The 16,349-nt window shown below is 44.2% G+C and overlaps 1 long non-coding RNA gene across 1 annotated transcript in view; it reads right to left on the bottom strand.

Annotated features, from left to right (window-relative positions):
- The window catches only part of LOC144333604 (uncharacterized), a 49,243-nt gene extending 36,382 nt beyond the window's left edge, over window positions 1-12,861 (bottom strand). Inside the window, exons 1-2 of the long non-coding RNA XR_013402484.1 lie at window positions 12,273-12,861; window positions 3,449-3,508 (exon numbers count right to left, since the gene is read on the bottom strand). This is a non-coding gene — a long non-coding RNA (uncharacterized LOC144333604). The remainder of the gene's footprint in view (window positions 1-3,448; window positions 3,509-12,272) is intronic.
- Window positions 12,862-16,349: the final 3,488 nt, after the last annotated feature.

Below are 16,349 nucleotides of genomic sequence, written 5' to 3'. Positions count from 1 at the left end.
AATAAAGCTCACCACCATGCTCTGCTGCCAGTAAGGACTTCTGGTCCAACTTCACAGAGGGAGGAAGCAGGACAGAGGTTACCTGAGTGGCTGCTATACTGGTCAGCCCATTCCAGGGTTCCAGTCACATCTCTGGAGCTGTCTCTCTGGGTCACCCTCCAGGCCAGTTGAAAGGCAAGTCTCACCACATGAGGTCAAATTAGCCTCCGACCCATGCGTGGGAGGGGTGACCATGACTTATGCAAAACTGAGGAGGATTTCAAAAGCTGGAAGCAGAGTGTGCAGGCACAAGGAGTGCCCAGGCCTCCCCCACCTCAGAAGCTTTTGACGGGAGAGGACAGGACTTTAGAGGAGCAAGGGGCGGGCTGGGAACATTCCCATGAGACCAGATTGCCAAGCAGGGCTTGTCAGGGCAACAGGCCACTGCAGGCCTTTGCTGTCTTTCCCAGAACAGACAGAAAGCACAGATCACACCTCAGGCCATGAAGGGATGACCAAAAGTTCCCTGGGAGATCCCCAGGGCACTTGCCACCCCCATGAGAGCAGGAAGTCCAGGAAAGTGCTTTAGGGCCAAGGTCACCCTAGAGGGGTGGGGAGGAGAGGGAGGGTGGTCCTCCCCCCAGCCACGCAAGCTGAGCCTGGGCAGATCCTGACAGGGAAGAGTGCAAGGGACCCAGTGACACTCCCACTGTGGGCCCTGCTATCCCAAGCCCCTGGCCGGGGTGCCAAAGCGTTTGTGGTATCTTCACCTCTGCTGGCACCAGCTGTGAGGCCTACATGTCTCCCTCCTCCCCCACCACTTGCCTTCCCAATCCTGCCTGTCAGAGTCCAGCTTCAGAGGCCTCCATCAAGCTCATCCAGATAGCCCTTCCCATCCGCCTCACTCCAGGTCACAGCCCCCTTTCCCACTTGGCTCCTGACACTGTGCCTTTGGAACCCATCTTACATGACAGGCTTGTAGTGGGCCCAGCATTTTGCTTAGGAGCTGGGCTCCTAGGTCTGCCTGCCTGAGTCAAAATCCTCATTCTGCCCTTTATAAGCTGTGAGACCTTGGGCAAGTCACTGAATGACCCTTAGATCCAATTTCCTCAGCCTTAGCTTGGGAATAGTAATTCATCAGCTTCATCGGGTGGCTGTGAGAATTGAATGAATGTACATAGTGGTCTTGGCATCAGTAAATGCTAAGGATTACTATTTTCCTGTTTCAATGTACATATATTTTCCCTTTTGCTGGTATTTCCATGATAGCAGGTGTCTTCATATCTCCCAACTGCAATCATATACTTTTTTTGTTTGTTTTTTTACTTTTGAGATGGAGTTTCACTCTTTGTTGCCCAGGCTGGAGTACAGTGGTGCGATCTTGGCTCACTGCAACCTCTGCCTCCTGGGTTCAAGCAATTCTCCTGTCTCAGCCTCCCAAGTAGCTGGGATTATAGGTAATCACCACCATGCCTGGCTAAGTTTTGTATTTTGAGTAGAAACGGGGTTTCACCATGTTGGCCAGGCTGGTCTTAAACTCCTGACCTCAAGTAATCTGTCTACCGTGGCCTCCCAAAGCATCATATACTTTCTATGGAAGGGCTACTGTGGGCTGAGCTAAGTCTGTGGGCCCCAGAGCTGCCCTTTAGGAGTCACCAGGCTGAAGCTTCTTGCCAGCCACCTGGTACCCTACACAAAAAGCCATTTCTGTTGGCATAAGCCTCCCTTGAGCCCTGGGCAGTTTCTGCACTCCCCTTAATCCCAGGCTTGGCAGATGCCCTAGAAAGTGAGAGGGAAATGTCCTATAACTCCTGCAGGGTGCTTCAAGGGTAGCAAAAGAAAACTGGGTGTGGGAGTGAGTGCCCACGTGCATGCACAGATGGGGTGCCCCATGGAAGAGCATTGTGCTCTCTAGCTCAGTGCTTGTGTCTGCCACATAACTAGCAATGTGACCCTCGCCACATTTCCAACTCTTAAATTCTTGATTTCCTCATCTACCAATGAAAATTAGGATTTCTTCATACTGCTACTATGAGAATTGCTTCCAGCAAACATTTATGAACTAATCTTGCCAAACTAGGTACCAACCCTCTCTTACACAATGAATCAAAGGGAGAGGGGATGTGACCTAGAGAACCCAGACCACAGAAGAAAAATAAGCCCTATACCTTTTGTCAATGCTGTCAACAGTGAGCATGGCGCTTCCCGTGAGAACACAAACTCCAGTAATAGTGAAAAGTGCTATGAATTTGACAGTATCCACAAATTCAGTGTTTCTTCATACATCTTTACCCCCCAAGCACCATATCGTTATATGAATGGAAGCAAAGTCAAGGCAAGCGTCAAGGATGTGTTGAAAAACAGATATTCAAAATGGTGGGCAAAACTATGCTAATGACAAGGGCCATGCCACCTTTTCAGTCCAGAAGGCAAACTCACCCTGAGAAAACATTCCTCCCCCACACACACTCTCAACCACTTTAACCCAGTGGAAAGCAAAGAGAAATTGCAAGGAATTATTTAGAAATGTACAAGAATCACAGGAATAACATGAAAGGGGTCTTTGTTTTATAATCTGTTTAACAGCCAACAGCAGGTCTTGGCTCTTCTTCTGTAAAATGAGTACTCTAAGATTGCCTACTTGATAGAGTGGTTGAGGGAATTAATTGAGATAATCTAGTACTGTGGTTTGAATGTTTGTGTCCTCTCCAAAATTCATGCTGAAACTTAAGTCCCATTACAACAGTATTAAATGGTGGGGACTTTTGAAGGTGATTAGGCCATGAGACCAAGCCTCATGGATGGAATTAATGTCTTTTTCCTTTTTTCTTTTTCTTTATTTTTTAGAAATGAGGTCTTGTTGTGTGGCCAAGGCTGGAGTGCAGTGGCTGCTCATAGGCACAGTCATCACACACTGTAGCCTTGACCTCCTGAGCTCAAGTAATTCTCCTGCTTCAGTCTCCCAAGTACCTGGAACTACAGACAACACCACAAAGTTCTGCTTCTAAGGGATTTGTGTTTTGCAAAAGGGCTTGATGGGGCAAATTTGGCCCTTCCATCTCTTCTGCCATGTGAAGACACAGCAAGAGACACCATTTTGGAAGCAGAGAATAGCCTTTACCAGATGTAATCTGCTGACAACTTGATCTTGGACTTCCCAGCCTCCAGAACTGTGAGAAGTAAATTTCTATTATCTATAAATTACCCAGTCTCAGGTATTTTGTTATGGCAGAAGGAATGAACTAAGACATCCGGGTAAAGAATTTAGAATGATACATAACAAGCTTTTGACAAATGTTGCTCCCATTGCTGTTGTTTTTGTTGTTCCTATTCTTGAATTGTTAAAATCAAAGAAACATGAATTAGCGAAATAGAAACCCTAATCAAATGGTTCACTCTTTGGGTTGGAAATATTTTTCAAATATCTAAACCTCTTCTTCCCACAACATCTTAATCGAATGCAACGTACCATGGTTTTGGCACATCCCGTGGAAAACCGTGCCCTGTTCTCCTGACATCCGTGAGCTCCCTGAAGGGGGAGAAAAGCAGAAAGCTCAAGTCAGGTGAAAAGATTGCCATTGAGGATTGGAAAAGGAGTGGCTGGGGAAAAAAATGGAATTGGTCCAGAAGACACACACACAAATAAATAAATAAAGAAATAAAAAGGGAGTGTTGGAGAGCTCTTTAAAAGGCTCCCATGCCCTGCGAAAAACCTTCAAAGGCGAGAAGAATGAGCTAACCCTTCAGACCCTTTGAAGTACTTATATAAACGGTGGAATCCCTCGGTCCACTCCTTCTTCAAATCCTGCCGAGTTAAGCGACCCCCCCCAACCCCGCCCCAACTACATGCTTTAGGCGGTGTGTACCTGAAAAGCCAAGTGCCGAGGCATTGCAGGGAATTTCTCTCACTATTTAATAAGGAATGCTTGGAATATTCAGGCTGAGAAGTATTTCTTAATTTCCTGTGCAATCTGAAAGCATTATCCAAGGGTTATTTTTGTTTTGTTTTATTCAGAAGTGGGGTTGCTGGAGCATTCCTCTTGGACATGTTCAGATTTGAATTAATTAGAATTCCTGTACAGTTTTCTTCAGTTATAATTATAGCTTAATTTGATTGCTTAATAGCTCTGGTTTTCGTAATGTTTAGCACCTGTTGTAAATTGCACAAGATAAATCACCTTCTACCTTCCACCGTGTTTACGCCTAACTTTTGCCTTTTCCCTTTCAGCTGGTGGGCTTGCGACAACAACCACGCGCTTTGCTCATCCCTGCCCTTTCCACCAAAGAACTCTCTTTTTCAAGGCTATTTAACCACAGAAGAAGTGACTTTTACTTAAATGCCTCCTTAAGACTGTTAGACTTTTTTTCTAAGGAGAAAAAATTTGAGCAAAAAAAAAAGAGTATTTCAGATGCTATAAACTCTGAGGACTGACCTCTGGTATTATGTAGACTTCCACTTAAGGGTCAACTTTTTGATGCGCTGGATGTACAGAGTATTTTTTCCCTCCTTTCCTTTCTAGGATTATTAGACAGCAGTGGAAGCCCTGCATCATTAATTGATTTCTCCCATGCATTGTGCTATGATACAATTTTTCAAGGCTGTGCATAATTGTGTTCTCTGTGCCAGCGTTCTGTGTTCTGTCCTTGTCATATTGTCATTGAAGGCTGTTTCCACCCTCTGTAATTGGAGATGTTCTACTTTTGGACAAAGGTGTGGGGGCAGCTCAGGGGAACAGCGCTGACATTTACTTCATCAATTTATTTTTATTGTTCCTACATTTATTGCAGCTATAACAGCCCTTTAATAGTTATATCTCCTCCCTGTAGGGTATTCTGGTATTTGAAATTTTTTTAACTCATTTGTTCTCATAGATAACAGTAAAGTGCATTTCAGGATAACCTTTAGGTTTCAATCTCCTCTCTTCTTTTGGCTCTGAGGCAGTCTTCGCTTTAAACTTTTACTGCATTGCCAGTCTAAAGGCCAGAGCGCCAAGTTCATTCTAGCACTGGAGTAACCACAAATTAGTGGTCCTGAAAATTTCAGGGAGGTTAGTCCTAAACCAAGAGTGCAGCTATTACCGTAATTCAAAACTGGTCATCCTTTTAATGGGGAGGGGGGACTAAAGGAAGGTGGGTGGGCGGGAAGGGGAGAAAGTGAGGGGCAATGAGAGATAATCCTAGTAAATACTAACTGAGTCTCATGTTACAATCCTGGTCAAATAAGGATTGTAATTAAATCTTTACGACCAATGAAGCATCAGACTGGACCAATTCTGAGTCTCTGCCCTTCAAGGCCAAAGACACAGGATACAATTAAGAGGCAACTGCACTTGGATTTACTGTTCTTCTAGTCTTTAGATACTGTGACCCTCTCCCAACCTCCAAGTCCAGTGTCACCTCCCTTAAAAAGGTTACCTTAGTGCAGCCTTGGAAATAAGTCCTTACCTGAAAGCCTAGTGTGTTTGTTTACTTCTTTGTTTTCTACCCACCCTGGAGAAAAAATAAATACTGACTTTGTCCACTTTTCTACCACTATATCTGTGGTAGAGAAAACATTGGTGTGGGCAAAAGAAAATATGTCTAGGCTTATTTTTAAGGCCATGATAGTAAGTCATTGTCTAATACTTTGTGCTCCAACTGCCAGCTTTCAACCACTAATTTCCTCTGAATAGTATCTAGGCACATTTCAAAAGGAATTTCATTCTCGTTTCTACCCCCCAGTTTCTCCTACAGAATCATTGTCACACCTTCTTTTCCTAGCAGTGTCGTCAGAATCTACCAGAAATTAATGCCTGCACCTCATCAGAGAGGACCAAACACTTTATCCACTATCCAACACCAAATAATCAGCCAAGAGAAATGGCTCTGAATTCTGTACTGGTTCTAGCACAAGGTCCCTTTCCCTTCTCACTTGTCCCGTGCGCATCATCTGTGGAACAGCATTGCTTATGCACCCCCACTGCCACCATTAATAAAAAATAAGGTTTTTTTCAAACCAAATAATCTCCATTATAGAAAGATGGGTCTAGCAAATCACTGCTAAATGCAGGCAGAGATTGAGTGGTCAAGGCAAGGGTTCCTGGTCTTGGTCCCTATGCCTAGATTCTCTCACAATAGCAGTGAAGGGCAACCCCAGGCCCAGGACATTCTGTTGAGGCTTCTATAGCCAGAAAAGCCTCTACTGCAGCGTCTTCTGCAGGCAGACTCTGCAGAATGGTGACCCTCGCCTCTACACTTCTTATTTGCCCCACCCCCTATATCTTTTTCATTTTCTCCCACCCTGTCGCACAACTTCCACTGCAAAAGGAAACTTTTCAGAAGACCGTCTTCTATTGCAATGTTGGTGTATCATTGACAGCTTCAGAAAAGGAAAATAAAGATATAAATAGAAGAAATAATAATCAAGTGCACAATAAATCAAGTGCACAAAATCAAGTGCACAAAATCAAGAGGGAAAAACATCATAGACTATCTTCATGCTAGAATCCTAGCTTGGGCCGGGAAGCTATACAAGTGAACAGTTCCAGGGGTCTGCTTTCCAACAGGACTATACAAAAAAAAAAAAAAAAAAAACCACACAAAATCATGCTGCCAAGTTTCTGATGAGGGTAGGATGTTTGGAGGCTCTGTTGGGATTTTTTTAAATTATTATTATTCCGGTTAGACTTTATCCCTGGATAGTTATAGAAAGATACCACCAGCAGGGCATTAATCCAGATGAAAATATTTTCATGTTTCCACATTATAGATCTGGCTCAAAATTCCAGGTCTTGCTTAGTCAGGTCCCTGACACGTTTTCTCATCTGTGAAGACTTACAAAGGAAAGTCATGATGGGCAAACACATTGCAGCCTGATCCCCGACGGACTTGGAGAATACGCCCACTGCCCTGGCAGGGCCAGAGGCAGCTGACCTTCTGACTTATCTGCCCAATGGCAAGAGTCCTTCTGCATCAGTCATCATCTGAATCATGGGTATAATTTAGAGGCACTAACCAGCTGCAAGTTTCACTATGCACAGGGAACTTATTTTCAAAGACTGAGATTAGAGTTGCTGGGATCTAAGTGACTAAAACTGCTGAAAGTTAATTTTGGTCAATTTTGCTTTTAAATATGCATATGCATCTCCATTAATCAAGTCAAGAAGCAGGCCACAATTAACGTGAGCTAAGCTTGACAACCATGGCATTCTAACAAAAAGGAGACCTTCCAGAAGGAGAAGAGTGCCTTTGGACTCAGAGGTGAGCCCTGAAGGTCAAGTGGGCACCAGGTAGCCTTCTGAGCAGCAGACCAAAGATGGAGTGGAAGAGCACAGGAAACACAGGGAGGGAGTGTACACCACTCCTTCAGATCTGAAAGTGTGGTTGTCAGCAGCAGGACAGGGCAGGGCAGGCAGAGAAGAAGCCACCTGAACTAGGAATCAAAGGAGAAAGAGACCCACAAGTGGAAGACCTGATCCCATTGTTCTCTAGCCAGCTATTAGGCATACTTTCACTAAGGGCTTATAGTAGGCAAAGCTCATGAATTGATATTTCAAAGAAAAAAGACATTGGTGAACAACAAATATACAAGAGATTATCCAATAGTTTTTAGAAAGCAGGTTAAAACATGTATCAATTCATGAGTTTTGCCTACTTTCTTATTGTTATATTTGTCTTTTTGATTTATTGATTGCTCTTTGCATATTAAGAAAATATGTTACAAAAATATTCCCCAGATAGTCTTTTTTTTTCACTTTGTCTATGGTATTTTTGCTATATAGACCCAGTTAGCTGTATTTTATTTCCTAGTTTGATAATATTTTGCCATATGAAAGTTTCAGATTTTATATTATCAAACTAATCAGTTTTTCTTTTATAGCTCCCATAGTTTCACGTCTGCTGTACTTGAATCTCATTAAAATTTTCATTTACTTTGTGATTATAGTCTTTTTCAATTTAGGGATCCAGATTTACTTATTTTTCAAAATATCTATTTTTCCAAATAGCTGTCTCAACACTGCTGACTAATACATCAATTACCCATTGATTTTCAACGCCACCTTTAAAATTTAATAAAGTCTCATACAAATCTGGCTGTATTTATTGACTTTCAATAAATAACTTTTATTTATTGAAAATAAATTTTTAATAATTTTTAATAATAATTTTTATGTACAAAAAATAATAAATTTTTATCAATTCATGAGCTTTACCTACTATATTTTGTTCCACTGCTGTTTCTGTCTTCTCTCTGAATAGGTACCATACTGTTTTATTATGATAGCTTTACAATGTAGTTTTGATCAGGTAGAGCACTATTCTTTAAAAAATGGAGTTTATGGCTGGGCATGGTGGCTCACACCTGTAATCCCAGCACTTTGGGAGGCTGAGGCAGGCGAATCATGAGGTCAAGAGATAGAGACCATCCTGGCCAATATGGTGAAACCCCATCTCTACTAAAAATACAAAAATTAGCTGGGTGTGATGGTGTGTGCCTGCAGTCCCAGCTACTTGGGAGGTTGAGGCAGGATAATCACTTAAACCTGGGTGGCAGAGGTTGCAGTGAGCCGAGATCGAGCCACTGCACTCCAGCCTGGTAACAGAGCAAGATTCTATCTCAAAAAAAAAAAAAAAAAAAAAGGAGGGTTTATCAAAAGCACAAAACTTTAAGAACATTATCCTAGACTAGAGATTTTTCTTTTTATGATGGATATTCCTACAAAGAGTATGAGTTGTTTTTAAAAAGCAGTGTGAAATCTGTGAAGCAAAAAATATTTAACAAGAATTTATTATATTAATAGCTGGGAGAATGGACAGAAAAAGATAAGGCAGAGAACACAACCTAAAGGAATTTTTTCAGTTAGAAGGTGCAAGACCACAAATATCAAAGCAATTAAAAGAAAAGGCAACCTTGTCTGAGTGATAAAAGAAGGTTTCTCAGGAGCAGTGACGGTGACAGACAGACATAAACACCACTCACAGAGCCCCTGCATTGTCATCAGTGGGAAAGGTCTCTTTCCCCTGGAGATATTTCTTGCTAATAATGAAAACGGACATTAATTGAGTGCTTACTGTTTAACAGGCACTGCTCTAAGTGTTACATGCATCAACTCAAACCCATGACAACCCTACAAAATAAGTACATACTCTCATTAGGCCTATTTTATAGATTAACAAACTGAGGCACAAGCCCTCTGTTGCCAAGTTACTCAGTGGCTAAGCAGAATTTGAACATAGGTTGTCTGGCTTCAGAAGGTTCTTTCTTAATCATTACGCTTTACTGTCTCCAAAACCAGAGAGGACTTGATCCAATGCACCGCCTCTTCCTGAAGCACTCCTCCAGATGACAAAACTATTAACAGAGAAAGGCCACCCGACCAGTGCAGCCTGGATACCCCTGTGTTCGGGCTGCAGACGCACAGGCTTAATGAAGACCCCAAACTTCCTGAAGGGACAGAGGCACCTGGAATGATGCTGGCCCCCTGGCCAGGGTCTGCAGTGGATTCCCATCAGTGCTTGCAGCTCCTCTCCCGCAGGAGAGCCCAACAGTTCATGCTCGTGCACACTTTCTGGGCCTCCGGTGCAGTCTGGTCACCTGGGTGACCCCTGCCCACCTGGGACCAGGGTGGCCTCTGTCTGACCTTATCCCAGGCTGACAGCTGGCGTCGCACTCACCCAGACAGCCGGCGCTCCAGGCCGGACTGAGTATTGTCTCCCGCCCTGTCTTACAAATAGGAGAGAGAGAGAGCAGGCCACTCCTGTTCAGCCGTGGCCTCAGAGGGGGGTAGGTCCCTCGAATTGAGGAGATAGGATGAAACAAAATGCCAGCTGCAAGTATTTCTGACTTTAAGAGAAAAGCAGGGCCCATGGCCTCCTGAAGTCCGGTGCCAGGAATTGTTGAAAACAAAAGGCCCTCTGGTAGGCAGGGTCGGGCAAGAGCACAAAGCCCCATTGTTAGGCTACACCAGCGGTTTTTCCAATTTTTCTTTTTAAGCCACGGAACCGTTTGTAACCCCTCAGCCATGCCCTCGACGTCTGGAAGGGCTTTCAGGTGGAGCCCGTCACCAGGAAGAAAACAATGGCGCTCTGAGCCCATCGCAGGCAGACACGGCATTGAGACAACGTGCAAAATGTCAATTTTCCCATCGAGTCGCCTTTCATCCCTCACAGAGGCTGTCTCAAATGGGCGTCTGGGACTCCCTTCCCTGACATCCCTCTCCCTCCTCTCCCTGCCCGCCTGAACATGAAAACTGGAGAGATCCGGATGACCCTTGCTCCTGGATCTGTTCTGGAAGGGCCCTAACCCTGCCCATCGCAGTCTCGGATTCTTCACAGCCAAGTAAACCTTTCTCTTCCTAAAGCTGACAGCCTCTCAATAGCAGCGCCACCATGAGGTAAGGTGCTCATAAATCTCTGCCTCTTACCCATCATTTGCTCTCTACTAGAAGGAAGGAAGAAAACGAAAGAGGGAGTAAGGGAGATAGAAATCCTGACCCTAACCCTGACATCTTTTCAAAGAATGTCGGATGTAGAAGGCAGACATTCTACTCTGGTCCAACCAGGGGCAGGGCTTCAGCCCTCTCAGCCTTGTCCTGGCCTGGTGGCCCCAATATCATCAACTCACAGAATCTAATCTGGAATCCATGAGGCTGGATAAGGCTGGAGTAGACTCATGTTGGGAATTCATCTAAACTGTCAGCCCCAAAGTCTTCCCATTGGACTAGAAAGCAAGATAAAGCAAAGATTCTTTGTATTTGGGGAGTCCCAAATCCTTTAAGAAGAGGATAAAAGTGAATACATTCATACATACATTTTGCATCCAATTGCAAGAGATGCATGAATCCTCCACAAATTCAGGGACCTCCAGTGAAGAAGCTCGGGCCCAGCTTTAGAGCTACCCTGTAACATTCAGGAGTCTATGCCAGAGACAGCTAGATTCTCACCACACCTATTTTCTCTCTTCTGAGTTCACAGCTAAACCGGTCCCATGGAAAGTCCCCAGACACTCCCTTCCTCTCTGATGCCAAAGACTGAATGGATGACGGCACAGAGCTGGACTGCTGACAAGACTGGCAGACCCCCAAAAGCTGACCTTGAGGCTCTGGGCCCCGACTGACCATCCGGAGTGGAGACTGATTTCCCTTCGATGTGTCTGAGGCCTGGCTCACATGTGTGACTGATCCCCAAGAAAGCCACTCATGTGGCGGCTGCAGGTTAGATTTAATCCATTCCTAACAGGAGCTGGAATCTATAGTCTACAAGCCCGCCATCCACAGTGCAGCAACCAGTCAAATCTTCCAATGATGGGGCTGACTAATGTCCAGAGTACTAAGCATGTTCACCCTCGTGCCAGGGTCTGGAGAGAAGGAAAGGAGCTTTCACAGTTCCTCGCAGACTCTGTTAGGAACTCATACAAGCCAATGCTCCTTCTCCACTCAGGTTCCTCTAGGAGGTCAGGAAGAGAGCAGGTAGCTAAGCCCACCCTTGCCTCTCTCCACCACCAGCCGCCATGCTCAGGGTGACCTTAGGAGCAAAACAATAGCAGACATTACTGAACACTCACTCTATGCTGGGCTTTGTGCTGAGCTACTTACATCCAGAACTTCATTTGGGTTTATCACAACTCAGAAGAAGGTACTAGTCCCACCTGCCCTTTAACTTTGACCCAGAGAGGTTAATTACCTGTCCCCAGATCACACAGTTAGAAAGAGCACCCAGTGCTAATACTTCTGACTTGTCACGACTTTCCCAACTTCTCAAATCACCTTTACAAAGACGGTCCTAGGTACAATCACATCTGAAGGCTTGGCTAGTCATCACTTTTTTACCACCTGAGAAAAAGAAGAGGCCTCAAGGCAGCTACCTTGGGCACCAGTGCAAGAAAGGGGCTCCTGGTTGCAAAGGCGGGAGGCCAGGAGGCAGAGCTTGCCTTCCTTTCCCTTGGCTGAGAGCTGGCCTAGCCCTGATGTACAGAAGCACCTCCCAGCCACCTTGGCCTCTGCTGCCCTTCCCAGCAAGGCTACGATTCCACATGACCAAAATGGCTACAGCAGACTGGGCAGAGGGCTTGAGTGCTCAGCCTAGCTTGAGGACAAGCCTAGGGGGAGAGGAGCTCTGAGTTGGCAGTCCTCCCAGGAACCCCACCCCACCAAGCAGCCCACCCTATGGAGCGGGAAGCCTAGCCTCAGCCCAGAAGTCAGACTCCAAGTCATGCTGCTTCCCCCTGCCTTCCTGTGCCGTGGTAAAGGCTAAGAATTTCCAGTCTGTAAAACTGGTAGTGGTAGTGCAGTGTGCAGTGGAGAGAGTCCAGCTACCTGCTCCCTGATTAGGGTGTTTGTTCCAGGCTACTTGGTTCCAGTCTAATCATACGAAGGGCATCCCCGCATCAAAGCCAGGCACGCAGATCCTCGCGGAGCTTTGCGAGAGGCGGGATTTAGCGTGGGGGGCGGGACCTTGCGCGAGAGGCGTGGCTTGCGGGGGGGCGTGGACCTCCGACGCGGGATCAGAGCCTCCCCCAACCTATCCCTGCCTGTTTCCTGGCTTTGCCCAGATGCTTTGAGAACTTTTCGTCTTTAAATCCATTTCGCACGTTATTGCACATTCCTTTGTGCAATTTTTAAAAATCTGTAATTTATGAGAGCTGTCATTCTATAGGGTCTTTCCTCTCCCTGGCTGGAACTTCTTCTAAAGTACTTCCCAGTAGGCAGCGAATCACTCCCCTTTGATTACCATGTGATTAGTTTGTTCAACTGATGGCCTTTCTTCTCTAAGATCCTCATTGTGTCTTCTGCCTCCTATGCAGTTCTTAAGAATTTAAATGAGCCGTTTTATTTCTTCCTCCAAGCCGGAATCTGCACACCCGGCCCCACCCTTCGGCCTCCCCTTTTAGTGAACCTAATAAACAGCGGCACCGTTTCCGAGGGCCTCCTCTAACGGGGAATTTTATGTTGTTTCTGACATTGTTTGTTGTGCTTCCCACAAGACCGAATGCTGCTGAAGATTGAGAGACAGTGACATAAATGTCAGGGAAACGCCTCGGCAGTGTCAAGCCTAATTAGACGCTTGCACTTGGGGGACAACTACAGATACCATAAAACTCAGAGTTCGCCCTCTCTGCACAGGCCTGGAGTCTGGCAGATGGGGCAGGGCAAAAGAGAAGGCCCGGGAACAGGATGAAAGGAGATGGCGAACAGTTTCACTGGGACGCGCAACTCGATTTTGATGCATCCTCTTGTTCCTTTTAGGTCACTCTTGTCCTAGAAGTGCCCACAGGCAAAGCCATTTTATGCATCAGGCGCTGTAGGCACAGTGCCTAGGGGATGTGGGGTTGTCAAGGGCCAAAAAAATGTTCGAGATGAAAAAAAAGGCTCCAAATTACAAAACGGAAGCTGTGAAATCAAAATGATAATTGAAGTAATAATTAACAAAGCAAGTTATAAAAATTATTTTACAGCAGAAATATGTGCATGCGCACTCACATATAGGGTGACATGTACATGCATTTTAAAGATTAATATAATATGAGATTAGGATTTCAAAAGTAAGAGTGCGTTTGGCCTTAAAATGGCTCTATCTACCGATTCAAAACACATTTCCATGTGCCTGGGTGAGTCAATTACACATAAATCGCATCACTAACATTCAGGTTCTTCAGCACCATGCCAGGTACACTGGGGGGACAAGGGAAATTACCCTCACAGCTGTGAGAATCTATTTGAGAAGATGTAACTAATTATGAAGAACAATTCACTTATTCAGTTACTCAGTAAATATTTGAGCAGCTGTTATGTGCAATATTCTTGATACTGAGAATAAAACAATAGACAAAAGATACAAAAATCTCTGCCCTCTTAGAGCTTACAAGTCTGGTGAACAATGGCATGATAAAGTACTACGTTCAACATAAGTACCAATGATTTACAGAATGCTGAGTGTGATGGCGCAGCCCACATGATCAAGGACAACTCAATGCTGGTGGAAGTGTGAGTAGGTCTGGTCACTCAGTCACCCACTCTGCAGCTTGTGCTCCTCCACCCGTGTGTACAGAGAAGCAAAAGGTCTGTTTTTGCCCACAGGAAGATAATATATGCATGGATGAGATAATGTGTGTGAAAAGGCATGTAGTAAACTCTCAAGTGCAATGTGAATTATATGTCTTATTATGTATGTGACACATTCTGTTTATGCACCTGAGTAGAGATACTAGAATCATTGTGGAGAAATTCATGTTCAATCATTTTCTACTCTCAATTTTTGCCCAGATATTTTTCTGCTAAGTTGAGCCAGCTTGTACATAAATATCCCAAATCCTCTTTGGTCACACTTTGGAATCCCACTGAGGTACTGAGAACAGTAGCCACCTCAAAACAGCATCAGAGAAAGACAAAACCACCTGAGACCTTTTCCAAATGGACTCTCGTTGCTGAAAGGGGAGAGTTTGGGATGGGAGAAGAGTTTACCTATCAAGGGCGTCCAAAGTCTGGATTCCAAGGTAAGATCCAAAGCCTGGATTCCCTAAAACCATGTGGTACAGCTCAGTATATTTTGGCAAAACAGAGTCCATTTCCTTTAGTCATACAGGAAGTTTACACTGTTTCAAAGAGTGTGAGCATCATGATAATTTATGGTTCAAAATAAATCCATGATGTAAATAAAATAATCATTATTAATCCCATTTGGCAGATGTGGAAAGTGAGACAAAGCAGGCTTAAGAGAGATGCCCAAGGTCCCGCTGGCTGGCCATCATAAAGGAGTTCCATTTTCTTGGCATACTGCAGGATTCCTTTCACCTTTCACCACTTAGTCTCTCACTAAGGCCCTAGTGCCAAGAGCTGCCAGAGACCTCCTCCTTAGAAGATCCCCAAGCCTAGGGTTGACCTCCTCTGAGATGAGCAGAGTTGTTTGATGAGTAAACACACACCATTAATTTGCCCATCAGACTTTTCCTGTAACATGCACTTGTCTAATTGCCCAAGAAATTCTTCCCTAGACTCTCCCTTCTGTCCCCCAAAATACACACCTAAAATACAAACACACCCAGACACATACAATGTGGATCCATTCAAAATCCATTTCTCAAGTGCTTACCTTCTAAGGCTGCCAGACTTAGTAAATAAAAATATAAGATACCTAGTTAAATTTGAATTTCATGTAAACAAAGAAAAATTGTTTGGCATAAGTATATCCCAGGCAATATTTGGGAAATACAGTGAAATAAGACTTCATTATTTATTGCTTTGCACTAAACCGTTTACCCAAATGGAATCAGACTCTATAAGCCTCATAATCTAAAAATCAAATGGAATTTCTTGGAAATCAAGTGGAAAGAATTTCTTGCACAATTAGAAAGTGCATGTTACAGGAAAACTTTGATGAGCAAATTAATGGTGGGTGTTTACTCATAAAACAATTCTGGTCATCTCAGAAGAGGTCAACCTTAGGTTGATGATCTTCTAAAAAGGAGGTCTCTGGCAGCTCTTGGCACTTCCAGGCCTAAACATATCTTGGTCCTACTTGCAGTCAGCTGCAAAGGTGAGGAGTCTGAACTTATTTGTTTAATTGTCAGAGAATCTAAGAGTGATGGAAAAGTTAAAAATAATTTTGTCCCTGGCTTCCATGAGATTACACCTAAAGTAATCGAGACTAGAGGAAACTTAACCTGTGTATACATACCGAACCCAGAACCCTCACTGGAAACAGTACAACTGTCATACCCAAGAAGCAGTTGACTCCTAGTATGAATCCCAGTGGCTGTGAATACGGTCATTTCTCTGCATCCTTCCTCAGCCGTACCAAAACCCCCTGCTCCTCCACCACAGTAAACTCTCTCATAACAAGCCTGGTACACTTGTTGGCAAATGATAGGTTCAATTCTTATTCGTGAGAAGAAAATGCAATGCATGTTGGAAGCCATATTTTCAATAGTTTAGCTCAAGTTAGATAAAACTGCAGACTCTGAGAAAGAAAGATCTGGAGAAAGGCATCACTGATTCCTTTGGGGGACAGCATCTGGAACCAAAAGGAAATGGGTCCTGGAACCCAAAAAGGAACAAGCAAACAAAACATTGACAAGGCAAATGCAAGCTTTCTCCTCCTAATACTGAGTGAATAAATACTCATTAATACCTCTCAGCAGTATCAAGAAAAATAGCTAGTCCAATGGAGGGGAGTGATCCTCCAAGAACTGAAGAGCTTGTGGGCTCATTTATATTTTCATCTTCCAAGTTTGAGGGAACACTCAGGAAAGATGTTTCTGAAACTTTAGCTCAACCTCTACCCAGTTAGAAAGATGGCTCTCCTGGTGTGTTTTTAATCCTATAGTATTTGTTTTATAATGGGGTGGTCCTTAGAACAAGGATAGTGAGGGAGAAACTTTATTTCTTTATTATTTG

The sequence above is a fragment of the Macaca mulatta genome, chromosome 13 (assembly GCF_049350105.2).
Source record: "Macaca mulatta isolate MMU2019108-1 chromosome 13, T2T-MMU8v2.0, whole genome shotgun sequence".
Classification (NCBI taxonomy): Eukaryota; Metazoa; Chordata; class Mammalia; order Primates; family Cercopithecidae; genus Macaca; species Macaca mulatta.
The sequence above is the reverse complement of the archived record's forward strand: the minus strand, read 5'-3'. Positions and strand labels throughout refer to the sequence as shown.